Source organism: Aulostomus chinensis, chromosome 4, assembly GCF_037954235.1.
Source record: "Aulostomus chinensis isolate RoL2024-O1b breed Wild chromosome 4, RoL_Achi_v1.0, whole genome shotgun sequence".
Classification (NCBI taxonomy): Eukaryota; Metazoa; Chordata; class Actinopteri; order Syngnathiformes; family Aulostomidae; genus Aulostomus; species Aulostomus chinensis.
Window position 1 is genome coordinate 4875001 of NC_141323.1, and position 14204 is coordinate 4889204.

The following is a 14204-nucleotide window of genomic DNA, read 5'->3' on the forward strand; positions in this document are numbered from 1 at the left end:
GTTCCATCCATTGCTCCTGATCACTGGGAGACGGAGCCTTTCCCAGTGATCACTGGGAGACGGAGCCTTTCCCAGTGATCACTGGCTGAGAAGAGAGACACATCTTGGCCAGGCTGCCCATTCGTCCCTGGCCTGACATGTAGAGACACCACTTACCTACAGTTTGGTTTCATCGTCTTCCCTGACGATGGCCACATCGGCCCCAAGACTGAGGGAGTGGCGTCCCTCCACTGGATTGTGGCGGTGCACGAGAGGCCTTTGCTTCAACCCCTTATCATACTTTTATAGTAGAAAAACCCACTTGAATGTTTGTGTTTCTGTTAGCGAGTCTCTATTGTCCCGGGTGGCGCTAAGCCCTTGAAAATTAACATGGAGGTAAACCACATTCTGCTCTGGAAACTCGGTGGTACGCTCATGTTAATCTTTACAACTCATCCCCAAAATAACCCAACAGTCTTCTTTATTCTGCAGATGCCTGCAATACGCTGGAGACTTGCATGACGCCTTATGGTGGAGGATTTTTTTCTTCTTCTTCTTTTTTTTAAGGTGCTACACCCCTTGTGTTTGTGCGGTCCGCCCGGCAGATGCAAACGGAGATGTTTCTATGGAGATTCTATCATTTTAGGTGCCTGGGGGACCACGTTGGTGTGCCATTGAGAAAGAAAAATAGATACGCCGCGAAAAAAAATAGAGATGGGTCATGTGTGTTGTGGTCAGTGCAGTTGCCAGGGAGAGTTAAGGTTAGAATCAGCCTGGGGGAAGGGTTGGAGTGAAGCATTCAGCGGTGTTGGTCGAATGAACCACGGTTTATGACAATGAGGGTCCTCAGAACTATAGGAAGGCAAACACAAGAGACAATCTGTGGGCACTTGTCTTCCTTTCGTTCATTTCGTTACATCAATCAAATGAAAACATGAAATTGTAGGGTAAGAGTTTGACTTAAGGTTTAGATAATCCTAGGGTTAGGTTAAGGTTAGAGTGAGAGTTAGGCAAGTAGTGGTTGTGGTTCAGCGATGTTTTCCAGGAAATGTCCCCTAAAGTAAATGTGTGTGTGTGCGTATTCTCTGAAAAAAGCCACATCTCAGACATTTTAAGAGTGAGAGAAGCTTATAATCTATAAATAGCCGCGAGATCATAGACGCCGTCTTTTCGGGGAATAGACATTAAAAAAAATAATGAAAAGAAGCAAAGAGTCTTTTAAATGACAGCTGAAACGTTTATTTCAGTCTCACAGTTTGCCGTCGTGCCACAACTCAGCCGCGCTGAGGCTGTCAGCCGATGACACAAAGCTTCCTAATCACACTCTTTACGCGGAGAAAGCCATCTTTGAAGTCCCACCTTTCAGGCGTGTTTGGGAGTTGTGCTGCTTTCACGTTCGTCACATCACCACAGGAAATGATGCGATTTGTACGAGGCTCAGGCCATCAGATGGATGTCGCCGTCAAACATCTTGTGTAGAAGTTGACCAGTAACTGCAGGGTCAGGTCGTCCTTTACATCTGTAAAGGCTACTGAGCTAGCATCGAGCTAATCTTGGGGGGGGGGGGGGGGGGCAATGTGAGCAGGGAGAGAGCTGAATGGCTGAGAGAGAGGAGAGAGCTGATTGGCTGGTGCAGACACGGGGAGCAGGGCGGGTCTAACGAGGCTGACGCAAGGCAGGTGTGAGCAAGGAGCTGCAGAAAACAGAGCAGGAAACAAAGCCAGAAAAAAAAAACCTCCAAATGCAAAAGTCCAAGCTGAGGCTCAAAAAGCTACAAACTGTAGCGTCTATTTCCTCTCAAGTGATGCTTTTCTCTTATTTTTTCAGTGTTTTGCTAATTATGTAATTAATCACATATCAGGGTGAAAACACGTGTGTGAATGCAGAGACTTCACCAGCTTGTCAGCAGGGTGGTGCAAAAACGATGAGGCTGACTTCCAGTAAACTTGGTGGAGGCGGCGTAGAATCGGCCGAAGAAGAACCCATTACAGCTGGGGATGGATTAGTCGTAGCGCCACCTGTCGGCAACAGGTAGCTTCGTTTATGTGTTTCTTTCTCAAACTCAATCGGACAGTTAATGCATTTGCACGAACGCTAATCTGAAATCTTTAGATTGTAAGGAGTGCACAGCCAGAGCAGGTGTGTGAGGCTGCGGCGCAGAGCTGAGTTAGAGGGACAAACTCCCTGTGGGACCGCCATCAACAGCTGCTCGATGCATTTTGTAAGCCAGTAATTCAACTTTGCACTCGACAGATGTAGTTGGCTTAAGTTAGGTATTTTTATGAATTTTTTTGGTCTGTGTGAAAAATGGATATAATAGGCTGTTCATAAGGTTGAATTAACCCAACGCTGTCTGGAATTTCAGATGGAATATTTCACCCATCTGGCTGCAGCAGTGGCTGGTCCAGCAGTCGCCCCGCCGCGTAGCCGGAGACTCCCCGCGGGCTGGTCTTCAGGTGTGTTTATCGCCTCGTGTGTCAGGTCAAATCATGGGAGAACTGCGTGGAACGCTGTCTCCTGATCAGGCGTACAAGCAAAACAGTGGAATGAAGAAAGCAGAAGAGGCATCCAGACAGTCAAATACAGTAATAATAAAACATTTATGAAGAAAAACTGTTATTTTCATATCAGTGCGTCCTCTATTTGCTGATAATAACTAAGCGCCTTCTATCCAGCTCATCACTGGCCTGCATCCACACATCAGAAACCAGATTTAGTTGTGATCACCGGCCTCAGCCGGGGGCCAACGCCTCGGTGAAGGTGCCCTTGACTTCAGCTGCGGAGGGTGAAAGCGTTATTCCCTCTCTACGCTAACCTTGGCCACTGTGGCAGATAAAAGACACTTTCATAGACAAGAGCTGACTCTCTTCCACTTATTTTGGGTTTTATTGGATCATTACAGATTCAGACAACCCTGCCCCCATGGTTTCATTTATCCTGAAGCAGCACTTTGTATGAGGTCAAGGGTCCCCTGTGCATCTGAGAAATATTCGGTCGGAGTTTGCCTGATGCACAATCCAGGATACAAGAAATTTATTCATTTATTCTTTTGGGTTTCTTCTTCTTTCTTTCTTTTTTTTTACATTTGCGCTAAATTCACAGCCTCTACCACCCCCAGTAAATGTCTCCGGATGACCCCTCCCCCTCACATGTGTCCTGCTCCGTGCCCTCTGTTAACCTCACAAGGATGCCACCAGCTAGAGAGTTTACATTCCAGTCATCGTTCCCCTTTTGTTTGCGACAGGTGCGGGCGAGCAGGTACGCGTTCCACAGGCTGGTACTCAAACATACACGTATTTACACATCATTTGAATGTCAGTCCGTGTGTGCAGTAACATGTCTCCTGAGCCTTTGCTTGCACTTGCGGCTGCAAGCGTGAAATTTTGGATGATTTACATATCAGTGAATGTCATAGGAATATTTGCAAAGCTCTTGTTAGCTACCAAGATGACGCACCTTCTTGCTCAGAATGTCACCTGGGATTTGATTTGTTAGTTTCCATAAAGGTTAGTGATACGTGTTGTTTCAGAAACACTATTGGACTTTCAAAATGTGTACAATCAAAGGATCATGACTAACACACTGCCTCTAATTCTCCGTTCACATGGACATGGACAGTAGTTTTCTCATATGAACATGATGATGACTACAAGATGCCACCATGTCAGCACTTTCCAAGGATTTTAACCTGGATACGGTAAAAGTTGGTTAAAAAAGAAAGCAGTAATCCGGTGAAGACATCCTGACTCCTTTCGATCTTACTTGCAGTATTCAAGTGCGTTGTAGACGTTCACACACTTTGAACGCGCTACAGTTCTAAGGGAGTTTTTGCGGTACTCCAGCTGGCGGCGACAGCTACAAACTCGCTTCTGACCACAGTTGTTTTGCATTATCAGCAGGAAAACCCTCAAAGACTTCAGTTGTAACGTGACAGAAACGGTTTCAGGTCAAACTCTGAAAGGGATCTTCGACCTGGAACGTCATGTGGGCGTCTCCAGCCGTCAGTCAGACATCACTCTGTCGCATGTAAATGAAGATTCTACTAGAAACATCTAAACCTATGTGATTTCTTATTTAGCCTGAGGTCAGTAGCTGGCTCATTGTGGCTCAAGTCCAGGTTAGTGCTTATTTTATTTTGAAATCTGCATCTTCAGTGTGTCACTTCTTGCCCATTAATTGTCTTCACCTGTGTTTAACCAGTCCAGCCCTACTTCTGTTGTCTCTTAGCCAATCAGCTCCCTCTCTGCCCTGTTTAACCACCTGTTCAAGGTCTCATTTGTTCACTTGTGCCTTCAGTTGGGACTTTGCCTTCCTGAGAAAAGGCTGGTTCCAGAGGAGGAGATGATGTGCAAGTGAAGCTGTTGGAGTCTGTGCTGTTCTACAGAGGTGCACGTCGGTCCTGGTACAGCTGGGAACAGCAGGTAGGCAAGGCAAGGCAAGGCAATTTTATTTGTAGAGCCCGTTTTCACAAACAGTTTGTCTCAAAGGGCTTCACATGGCATCATAACAACATCCTCTGCCCTTAGACCCTCACATCGACTGAGGAAAAACTCCATAGAAAACCCTTTTAACAGGGAAAAATCTGAGAAACCTCAGGGTGAGCAACAGAGGAGGATCCCTCACCCAGGACGGACAGACGTGCAGTAGATGTTGTTACAGACAAGAAAACAGTTTACAATACAAAATGTGGGAAACACGGAAATGTTAATAACAGTTGAAGAAGGAAGCTTCTGGTAGGGGAGGCAGGGAGAGCAAGCCAGCTTGATGGGGGACTGGATGGCAGACTTGTTCATGGGAGGGGAGCGCAGGCCGGTGTAACAGTAGGGAATAAGGGGGGGGGGGCGATGCAGGCGGCGGTTGGGGCTCTGGTGGATCTGTGGAAACACAGAGAGACTGCGAGACACCAAGGCCAAACTACAAAGTGCAACAAGTAATGGTAATGACAGTTCCAAAAATGTGCAGGGAGGAGAGGAGGAGAGAGGGGGAGAGGAGAGGAGAGGAGAGGAGGGAAGGGCTCCATGTAACCTGATGTGTCCCCCAGCAGTCTAAGCCTGTAGCAGCATAGCTATCAATGGTTCAGAGCTACCTGAACCAGTCCTAACTGAAGGCTCTGTCATAGAGGAAGGTCTTAAGCCTGGACTTAAAGGTAGGTTCCTGGATCTGAAGTACCAACCGGCCAACATAATAAAAACAAGCCCATTCCTGCAGCAGGATCCAGTTTTGGCCTCCCTGAGCATCAGCAGACACATCTGACCAGCAACGGAGCAGGAGTTTGCTGGTATGTGCTGCAGGCCTTCCGGATCTGTTCCATACTGCCTGGCTCTAATTTTCTGCTCAGCTGTCTGTGTCTTTGATAGGATGCAACCCTTATCTGAAACAAACAGGATGCATGCACACACACACACACACACACACAAGAGGAGGAGAGGAAGACTTCACACTTGTAGCTGAAAACCACCCAGCTGAACCCTCAAATCCGCCGGTGTGGATCGTGTCTGCAGAACCACAACGGTTCTGTCAGGTGAAAGACAAAAGATTACAGGAGTGGAACTGAGTCAGAGCCACGGGGCGCTCTGATTGGCTCACAGGGCACACCCCCCCACTAGCAAACTCCTCCTCCTGCCTCCAAAACAGGAGTGCTCAGACGCCTGGGCACCGTCGCCATAACAACGCACCGTCAGGAGGGCAGCCTCCTGTAAATATCCCCTTTTCTTCTCTCCCTTCTGTTTCAATCTCTGGAATATTTTCCTTTTCCTTTCTTTTCTTTTGTTTCTTTTCTTTCAACACTTTCCTTCAGTCACAGTTCCCCTTAAAACCTGAGTCCATTTTTCTCCTCTTCTCTCCAGGCTTTTTCTGTTACCTAATTTACATCCTTCCACCTGAACGTCTGTTTCTGACTGCCCATCGAGACACGCACGCGCACACACACTCACACACACACGACTAGGAACTATAATTCATCAAACATACACACTATATGTTTAAAACATTAAGACCACCCACTCCTATGATATATTACTGACAGATCTGGTGATTCCATGTTAAAATGAAGGCCATTTATTATTCCCACCTCTTAAATCCACATTAGGTGAAGATGAGGAGGACGTCCCACGCCAGGATCAGGCGCTGTCTCATCACATAAATCATCGCTGGGTGAGTGAATATTTCATGAGCAACTGTGCTTGTAACTGCATTACAATATTGATAGGCTTAATCTCCTGAGAGCTGCGGTGACTGTAAATGCCGAGATATCTTTCTGGAATCGCTTCCAGATACCCATCAGATACACACACGCGCGCGCACACACACACACACACACACACTTGCTGGCAGTGTCATTTATCGGGTTGAGCAGGTGATCTTGTTGATGATCAGTGAAATGTCACAGGCAGATTCTTGGAAAGCTCAGCCTCAGTACATCTGTTTCCTGGTTGCCGAGCGGTCATCACGTTGCTCTACGTTCAGTCTGTGACTCACTCCTTCCGACACCTGCCCCCCCCCCCCCCCCCCACGTCAGACCACTCACCTCCGATCGAGCCTCCTTTCATGACAAATGATGGGAAGGAGGTAGCCAGAGAAGAAGAAGAGGGGTAATGACGATGGGGAGTGATGATGCTGATGGAGGTGTGGCGATGTTGGGAGGGGTGGTTGGAGAGCCCTTCTGGTGTGTGTGTGTGTGTGTGTGTGTGTGGGAGAGAGAGGGAGGGAGAGAGACATCACACACCCAGAAAAAGCAGAACACCAGGGGATCTCCCCCATTTTTGAACAAATGTGTTCCATCAATTATCCGAAATCAGAGTCAGACACTGAGTCAACAGAAGTGAGGGATGAATACAGCAGAGGGGGGATCCTTTTTGAGAATTCTGCCTGATCTAGAGGAGCGATTGGGAGGAAGAAGGGATAATGCAGAGGAGCAAACGCAAGGAGGGAGGGAGGGAGGCAGAGAGGGGGAAAACCTGCAGTGCAACACAGACTGAATAATTCATCGGCTTCTGAGTGGGTTGCCTCAGATGGAGAGAGGGAGACAAAAGAGGAAGGGAAAGAGAAGGAGAGCAGAAAAGGAAAAGAGGGAGAAAGGATAGGAGGAATGAATGGAGGATGCGAGAGAGGAGGGAGAAAAGAGACAGGCGGAAAGAGGGAGGGATGGCGCAGTAGTCTGAACTCTGTGTTCCCGACACTCTAGTCACGTTTGCACTGTCTGCTTCCTTCCAGGACACACACACACCCACACACACACACTCACACACACACAGGCTGGCACTACACACATGCTCCACCACAATATACACAAGCATGTCCGCACACAGTAGACTGGTACCCGCACACTACACACACCTGTTAGAAACTAAGTGTATACAGGAGAGCATACATCGATACCCACACATCCAAAATAACACTGAATGATTTCTATATCCGTATGAGTGGATACTCACTCACCCACACACACACACACACACTCACAGTCCTACACTGTACATCACACAGAGACATCAGTAACAAACAGCTTCATGCACATCAAGGCAGAGCCGATGCAGCTTCAAAAAGGGAAGCATCAAACGGTCTGTCTCTCTCACACACACACACACACACACACAGAAGCACACACACACAGACGCACACACACAGGCACACATACACACACACACACACACAGAGGGTAAATTACACATCGTGTGGGAGGATCTGACATATACTGCCAAGTTATAGCGAGGGAAAGAGGCAGACAGACGAGGGGGGGTCGAGTGAGTGGAAGAGACGCAGAGGGGTCAAATGAGGAGAGGAAGTTAGAACGGCTGTAATAAAGGACACGCACACACACCCACACAAATACATACACACACATACAAACAGGGATGGTGAAATGCCAACCAGCATGCAGGCTCCACAAACACTTCACTCACACGTGCCGGTGAAATTGAAAGAATAACGGCTAAAAATGACTCTGTTTGCAAACCTGGGAGGAAAACAGTTCAAATGCCACAAATGACTTTTGCTGTCTGATTGCAGCCATGATCGTTTCCCTATAACGACCACGTGGAGCACACGACATCTTACAAGCTGGAGGGAACATGCGGCACAGAATGTACAGACATAAAATAAGCCTTGACCTGTGTGTGTGTGTGTGTGTGTGTGTGTGTGTGTGAGAGAGAGAGAGAGAGAGAGACGCTGTGAATTCAGACAGAAATACAGAGAGATCATTTGAGGAGAAGGGGACAGATTTGCATGAAAAAAGGCAGAATGAGTGCAAGGAAGAGAGAGAGAGGGAGAGATGTGGGAGAGGAGATAGACAGCTCTGCTGCAGTGTGAACTCTTTGTCCCCGACGCATCTCTCTCTCACACACACACACACGCACAGACACACAAAAATAGATGTAGCATGCAGAGAGAGCGCTATAGCATTGCCAAGCACAAAGCTAGACACATACAGCGTGGCAGGCAGAGACTCACACGTGTCATGGTTCAGAGGTCACGTTCAGTCACAGTTCAGGCAGCTATTAGTGCTGCATGGTTAATCCTATTAAAATCATTTTATTTTTGCTGAAAACGGCACAGTTCACTCTGGGTTGTCTGGAGTCGATGTGACTGCTCGGGTCGTGATGATATGAGATTTGGAGATTTCGGTCTCAGAGGGAATTACATCGTTGTTATTGCCTCTGGCGTTCGTTTGTCTGTTTGTTAGCAGGATAACTGCAAAAGTTGAGGATGGCTTTTAATGAAATTTATTAGGATGATATGATTTGGGCGGAGGAGAAAAGTATTGGATTTTGAAACTGATGTGGCTCTGATTCTGTCACAGCATCATGTCACAGCGGAGGTATGACAGCATACCTTTTATTTTCATGCCTCCATGCAACAGCCTGGACTGAAGGATTTCTGTTCAGACTGTAAGTCCAACACATGCAAAACATCTCTAGAGTGACTTGAGGGAATTTCTTCAGAATCACCTTAAACATCCTCTCGGACAATTTGGGTGGTCAAACGTCACTGTGACGGGCAACCATCCAAGAGTCACACAACCACTCAGGAACTTCTAGCTTCTGATGGGACAATGGCTAAAATGTTGAGGAGGTCGGGGTTCAAATGGAGAGGAAAAATCTCTGTTCAGTTGCATTCCTCAGTACCTTTTTCAAAAAACTTCTCTTAAAGTTGCGCCGCTGCAACCTTTGTGCTGATGCCATGTTAGACACGAACATGCTTTTGTGACTGTATCAGCTGAATCGGGTAAAAGACTGCAGTAACAAAATCGTCAAGGACAAAACGGGAGAAATCTCAGTTTTCCCAGGATCAAGTGGCCTTACCTCCCTGAACCAGTCCCCTAATTTGCATGCTGAACTCTGTGGTGTTGTTATTTTGCTCCACAGCTTCCATCTCATGTCAGATTGATTGTTGGCCACTTCACCACGTAGAAGCCTTTTGACTGTCAATCATCGTGGTTGTAGTTCTTTTCAGACAGCAGCTGTGCTGACAGATCAGACCCAGCAGTACTCAGAGTGAGATGAGTGCCGATGAAGAAAACTAACAAACAAGCCTAAAATTAGACGCATCAAGGCTTTTATATAGTATATATACTGTCAAATACTGTGTGTGTGTGTGTGTGCGTGCAGCACTGGAGCACCAGAAGCATTTGGGGTGAGGTCAACAGCAGTGAAGAGAGTTTCCTTTCATTGCAGTTCATGTAATGTGTATTCTAACATTAATAAAAGGCCTGGCAGCGCTGCTCTATTATACTAAAACATCCATCCATTTTTCGGGGGCTTCCTGCCTTTGGGTCCAAGTCGTATCAGGCTAAGAAAAGTAGCTCATACATCCTTTGCTCGAAGAACATTCTCCAGCTTTTTCTGCCTGAGGGATGCTGAAGCCAGGGATATATAATCTGGGTCTCCACCTAGCTTGACGTGCCTCGAATACCAGCACAGGAAGGCATCCAAGAGGCATCCTGATGAGGTGCCCGGATCACCTCAGCTGACTCCTCTCTGCTCTCCGCAAGGGAAACCCCGTTCAGCCACCTGCATCTGCGCTCTCCATGTCCCGATTGTGACACAAAAGATCCCATAACTGACGGTCAGGGTGGATCTCCCCTCATGGACCAACCACACAAAGCCAATAAATGATGGTTCGACAGTGTGATCCTCCAGGGCATTTCAGAGGTGAGAGGACCAGGACCTCAGTGACAAGGTCGCCCCCCTCTAGTCAACACAGTACCAGTACTACAGTAAAGTATTATTTTCCTGCATGGCACAATCAGATGTTGGGTTACAAGTTTAAAATCATCTGTAATTTTTTTTTAAAAATGACTCTGCGCTGCAAAAAATGGTTATGTTGCCTCAACATTACCCCCTCAGTGTCATTACACTGGTGTTGTGGTTACAATTCCACTCCTCCTGCATTTTCCCATCCATCCCTCTGTCTCTTTTTCACCCCCCACTCAGCCAAATCCTTTATTCCATGCCTACTTGTGTTCCATCCCAAGCTGTCATTTCTAATAAGAATTTGATCTTGAATGGGCCTGGAATGAGTTGTCAGGCTAAGATTGCATTAAAAATTAATAACACCCCCCCCCCCCCCCCCAATTGTGGAAAGAAAAGCGTGGCAGTCCTCCTCATTTTACATGAGCAATTATGTGCATGTGTCAATCTGAGACTCAGGAATTATTGGAGCACTCGCTGTGCCATAGCTGAATGGCAGCACCCTTACCTAATTTGAGTCAAATAAACCCTAATTATCCGTACAGTATTTTATGCAGCGTTTGTTTTTTATGTCATTTAATAAGATTTCTATGCCATGGTCAGATTTTCAAAAATTACAAACACACAACCCTGAACCAGGAAGGCTGGGTGCAGTAACACAGAGAACTTTAGACGAAGTACATACTAATTAAAGCACTCTCAGAAACCATCTTTTATTTTGAGCAATTCTGATGGACAACTAGAAATAATGAAACTACTTGAACTTTGAAAACCAAAAATCGTTGTATTTTACCTTCAAATCCCAGGGAACGTTTGTAGCAAATTAGAGGAAAATGTTTCAAGACGTTCCTGAAATATCATGATCATGTCATGTGATTGTGACTGACCTTTGATGACAGTAATCTTTTCAGTTCATACCCGTGGATGTTTTTAGCAAACTTGCAGAGATTCCCTCAAGTCGTTCCTGAGTTATCCCATGAAAGACATGAGATAGATTTCACATACACAAGGTGACAATGAAGGGCGGCACGGTGGTGCAGTGGTCCTCACTGTGGCCCCCCAGCAAGAAGGTTAAGGGTGGAGCCCCGGCTGGAGCACGGGGTCTTTCTGGGTGAGTCTCCATGTTCTCCCTGTTCCTGCTGGGTTCTCTCTGGTACTCCAGCTTCCTCCACAGTCCAAAGACATCAAGAGGGACCAGGTTAATCCAGACTCTAAACTGACCGTAGGCGTGGCTGGGAGAGCCAATGGTTGTCTGTCTCTATGTGTTGGCCCTGCCATGGACTGGTGACCTGTCCAGGGGGAAGGCTGCTGGGATGGGCTCCACCCCCACCACCCTTAACAGGATAAGTGGGAGAAAATGAATGGATGGATGTGACAATAACTTTTGACTTCTGACCACAGAAAACTACTCAGTTCATCCTCGTCCCAGTTTGAGCCAAATTTGAAGTTGTTTTTGGCAAACATTTTGGAGATATTGCATTACCACGAATGAGACAGATACTGCAATTAATTATGTAAGATGACAGTGACCTACAACCACAGGAAAAAAACAAAACAAAAAACACAAATCTTTTCAGCTCATCCTTGAGTTCCAGTGGACCTTTAGCGGAACGTTCTGTTCTGCAACCTCGGTGAGAGTTCTGCAAACTTGCAACAGTTCCCTCAGGCGTTCCTGAATGAGACTGAGACAAATAATCGTGATCGCGTGAGATGAAAATAACAAACCACCTTTGACCACTAAAATATTAACAGTTCATTCTCAAGTCCCGGTGGGATTTCCTTTTTCCAAATTTAAAGAAGTTCCCTCGTGATATCCCTGAGGTATTCCGTGATCAAGAATGACTCGGACATCACGCACATGTGAGGTGACGCTGACCTTGAACTTTGACAACTTTTATTTTTACAGTTCATCTTTGAGTCCCAGTGGAACGTCTGTGCCAAATTTGAAGACACTCCCTCGAGGGGATCTTGAACTTTGACAGTAACTTGATGGACATAATAATAATGATGAAGATGGAATAAAAAGGTCCCTGGTAAATGCGTATCTAGATCATGAGACGACGGAGAAGAACCAGTGGGGAAAAAAAGAGAAGTAATCGTCAACATGAAGAGGAGCCTCGAAGACTGACAGGACGTCTGCATGTGTAACTATCAAATGACTCAACAGACCTGCGGTGGCTTCAGCTCTGGTCGGGTCCATTAGCTCAGTGGCATTAGCTGCATTTGATGTCCATATATGGCCATCTTAAATTTCCATGACTAAATCTAAGTCATTTCAGTTAAGACTATGATCCATCTGTATGAGCCGGTGCTAATCTGAACATAGCAGTAGCCACGGCGTAGCGTGACTGAGTCGTATTACACGAGACAACCCCTGCGGTGTGTAAATTTTCATGTAAGCACGTGTGTGTGTGAGTGTGTGTGTGTCTGTGTTTCAGACAACCTCCTTGCATGTATTTAACACATCTGTGCGCTTGCATTTACATTGTGTGTAAATGCATGGTTGCGTGCACACTTCCGTGCAAGACCGAGTGCACGTGGACACACTTGTTTCCAACATGTGTGCGGCTCAAGCCTATTACGGCAGACAACTCCTGCGGTGCGGCTGGCAGGCAGTGAGATATGAGTGTCCATCTCGGCAGGAGGACCAGCCACAGTCTGTCACAGCGGCGGCGGATGATCTCCAACAACTGGTGTGACACGAAGGAGACAGCGTTACACGCGGAGATTGACACCGCGAATGTGATGAACATTGTCGGTTCCAGTTACGTTTGTGTGAAAAGAAAGGAACGGTGAAAAGATGAGTCAAAACTCCGGGATCTGCCAAAGAAAACGGCGTAGACTGAGAGTAAATGAGCAGTGTGTGGTCTCGAACATGCTAGAATTACACGAACCGTTTGGATCAAGTAACTTTAAAGTAATAGTTTCACGTTATGGGAAAGAAACCCTCAGCATTTTGAGGGCATTGTATGCCCTTATTACAGACGGACAAAAGAGGGGGAGATCAAGGAGGGAAATGAAGGAGAGAAACTCAACAAATTCCTCAGCCCAGGGGTGGACTGGAACAATAATTCAGGCTGGGAATTGGACATCCCACCCTGTCCTACCATCCATTTGTTGATGTAACTACTGGGACCTGAACCTGAGAGGAAATGGTCGTCTGTGTTTTGGTGAAGTAGCGTTCACACTTGACCCAAGGAACTGAACTCTCAACCCCACATTCTCAAGTGGACCTGGATTTAGTCCGCTTGTTTGTGTCCAGGCTAAGGAGGCTCTCAGCTCGTGGAAAAGCAAACCAGTTCTCAGTGGGTTTGCAAGTTGAACCAGTCACGAACCAGCACCAGCCCAGAACTAGCACCAGGTTCATTCAGGTGGGAAAGCGGAATTAGAAAGTTTTAAGAGATGTAAAGAGAGATTTAACTTCCTAAATCTAAATGAAAGGAAGACTGAGGTCATCGAGCTGCATGTGGACACGCTAGAACTTTGACCGTTCGCTCGTCTGACAACAGACTTGGTGAATATTTTGACAGTGTTTTCATGTTTGACGAGCAGATCCCTTCAGTCCTTCTTGGTCCAGCTTCTTTCAGTGGAGAGTTTTAGCTCAGATCCCAAGATTTAGGAGGGTTGATGCATGCGTCTCTAACGCCGAGACTTGACCATTGTAATTCTTTGTATGAGGAGTTAGATCAGTAATCCAATCAAGGGTGTTTGGAAATGCTTCCTCACTCACACCGGCGGATCACACAGAAGATGGGGTCGGTCTTAGCTGCAGCCTGGCTCAGGAGGTGGGGTGGCCCCCGGAAGCTTTGTGGTGCCCAGAGTGCATGTCCCTGAGCAACACGCTGAATCTACCATTGCTTCTGACGAGCTGGTTGGCACGCAGCCTCCGCCGTCAGCGTGAGTGTGAATGAGGCGCGCGTTCACGCGGGGCGCTTCAGCGATTCACTGATTCACAGACCAGAACCGGTGGCAAAAAAGATGCAAAAACCCGACGGCGTCATGGGTGATCAATGCTCAGAAGCAGAGCCTCACCGCAGG

At 46.9% G+C, this 14204-nt stretch overlaps 2 long non-coding RNA genes across 2 annotated transcripts; both read left to right on the forward strand.

Annotated features, from left to right (window-relative positions):
* The first annotated feature begins 1728 nt into the window (after nucleotides 1-1728).
* LOC147262375 (uncharacterized) lies at nucleotides 1729-2555 on the forward strand. The gene is made up of 3 exons (XR_015112546.1): nucleotides 1729-2010; nucleotides 2092-2200; nucleotides 2345-2555. It is a non-coding gene; the product is annotated as an uncharacterized LOC147262375 (long non-coding RNA).
* Nucleotides 2556-4108: 1553 nt separating this feature from the next.
* On the forward strand, nucleotides 4109-10529 carry LOC147262376 (uncharacterized). The gene is made up of 3 exons (XR_015112545.1): nucleotides 4109-4400; nucleotides 6068-6132; nucleotides 9870-10529. It is a non-coding gene; the product is annotated as an uncharacterized LOC147262376 (long non-coding RNA).
* The last annotated feature ends 3675 nt before the right edge of the window (nucleotides 10530-14204 follow it).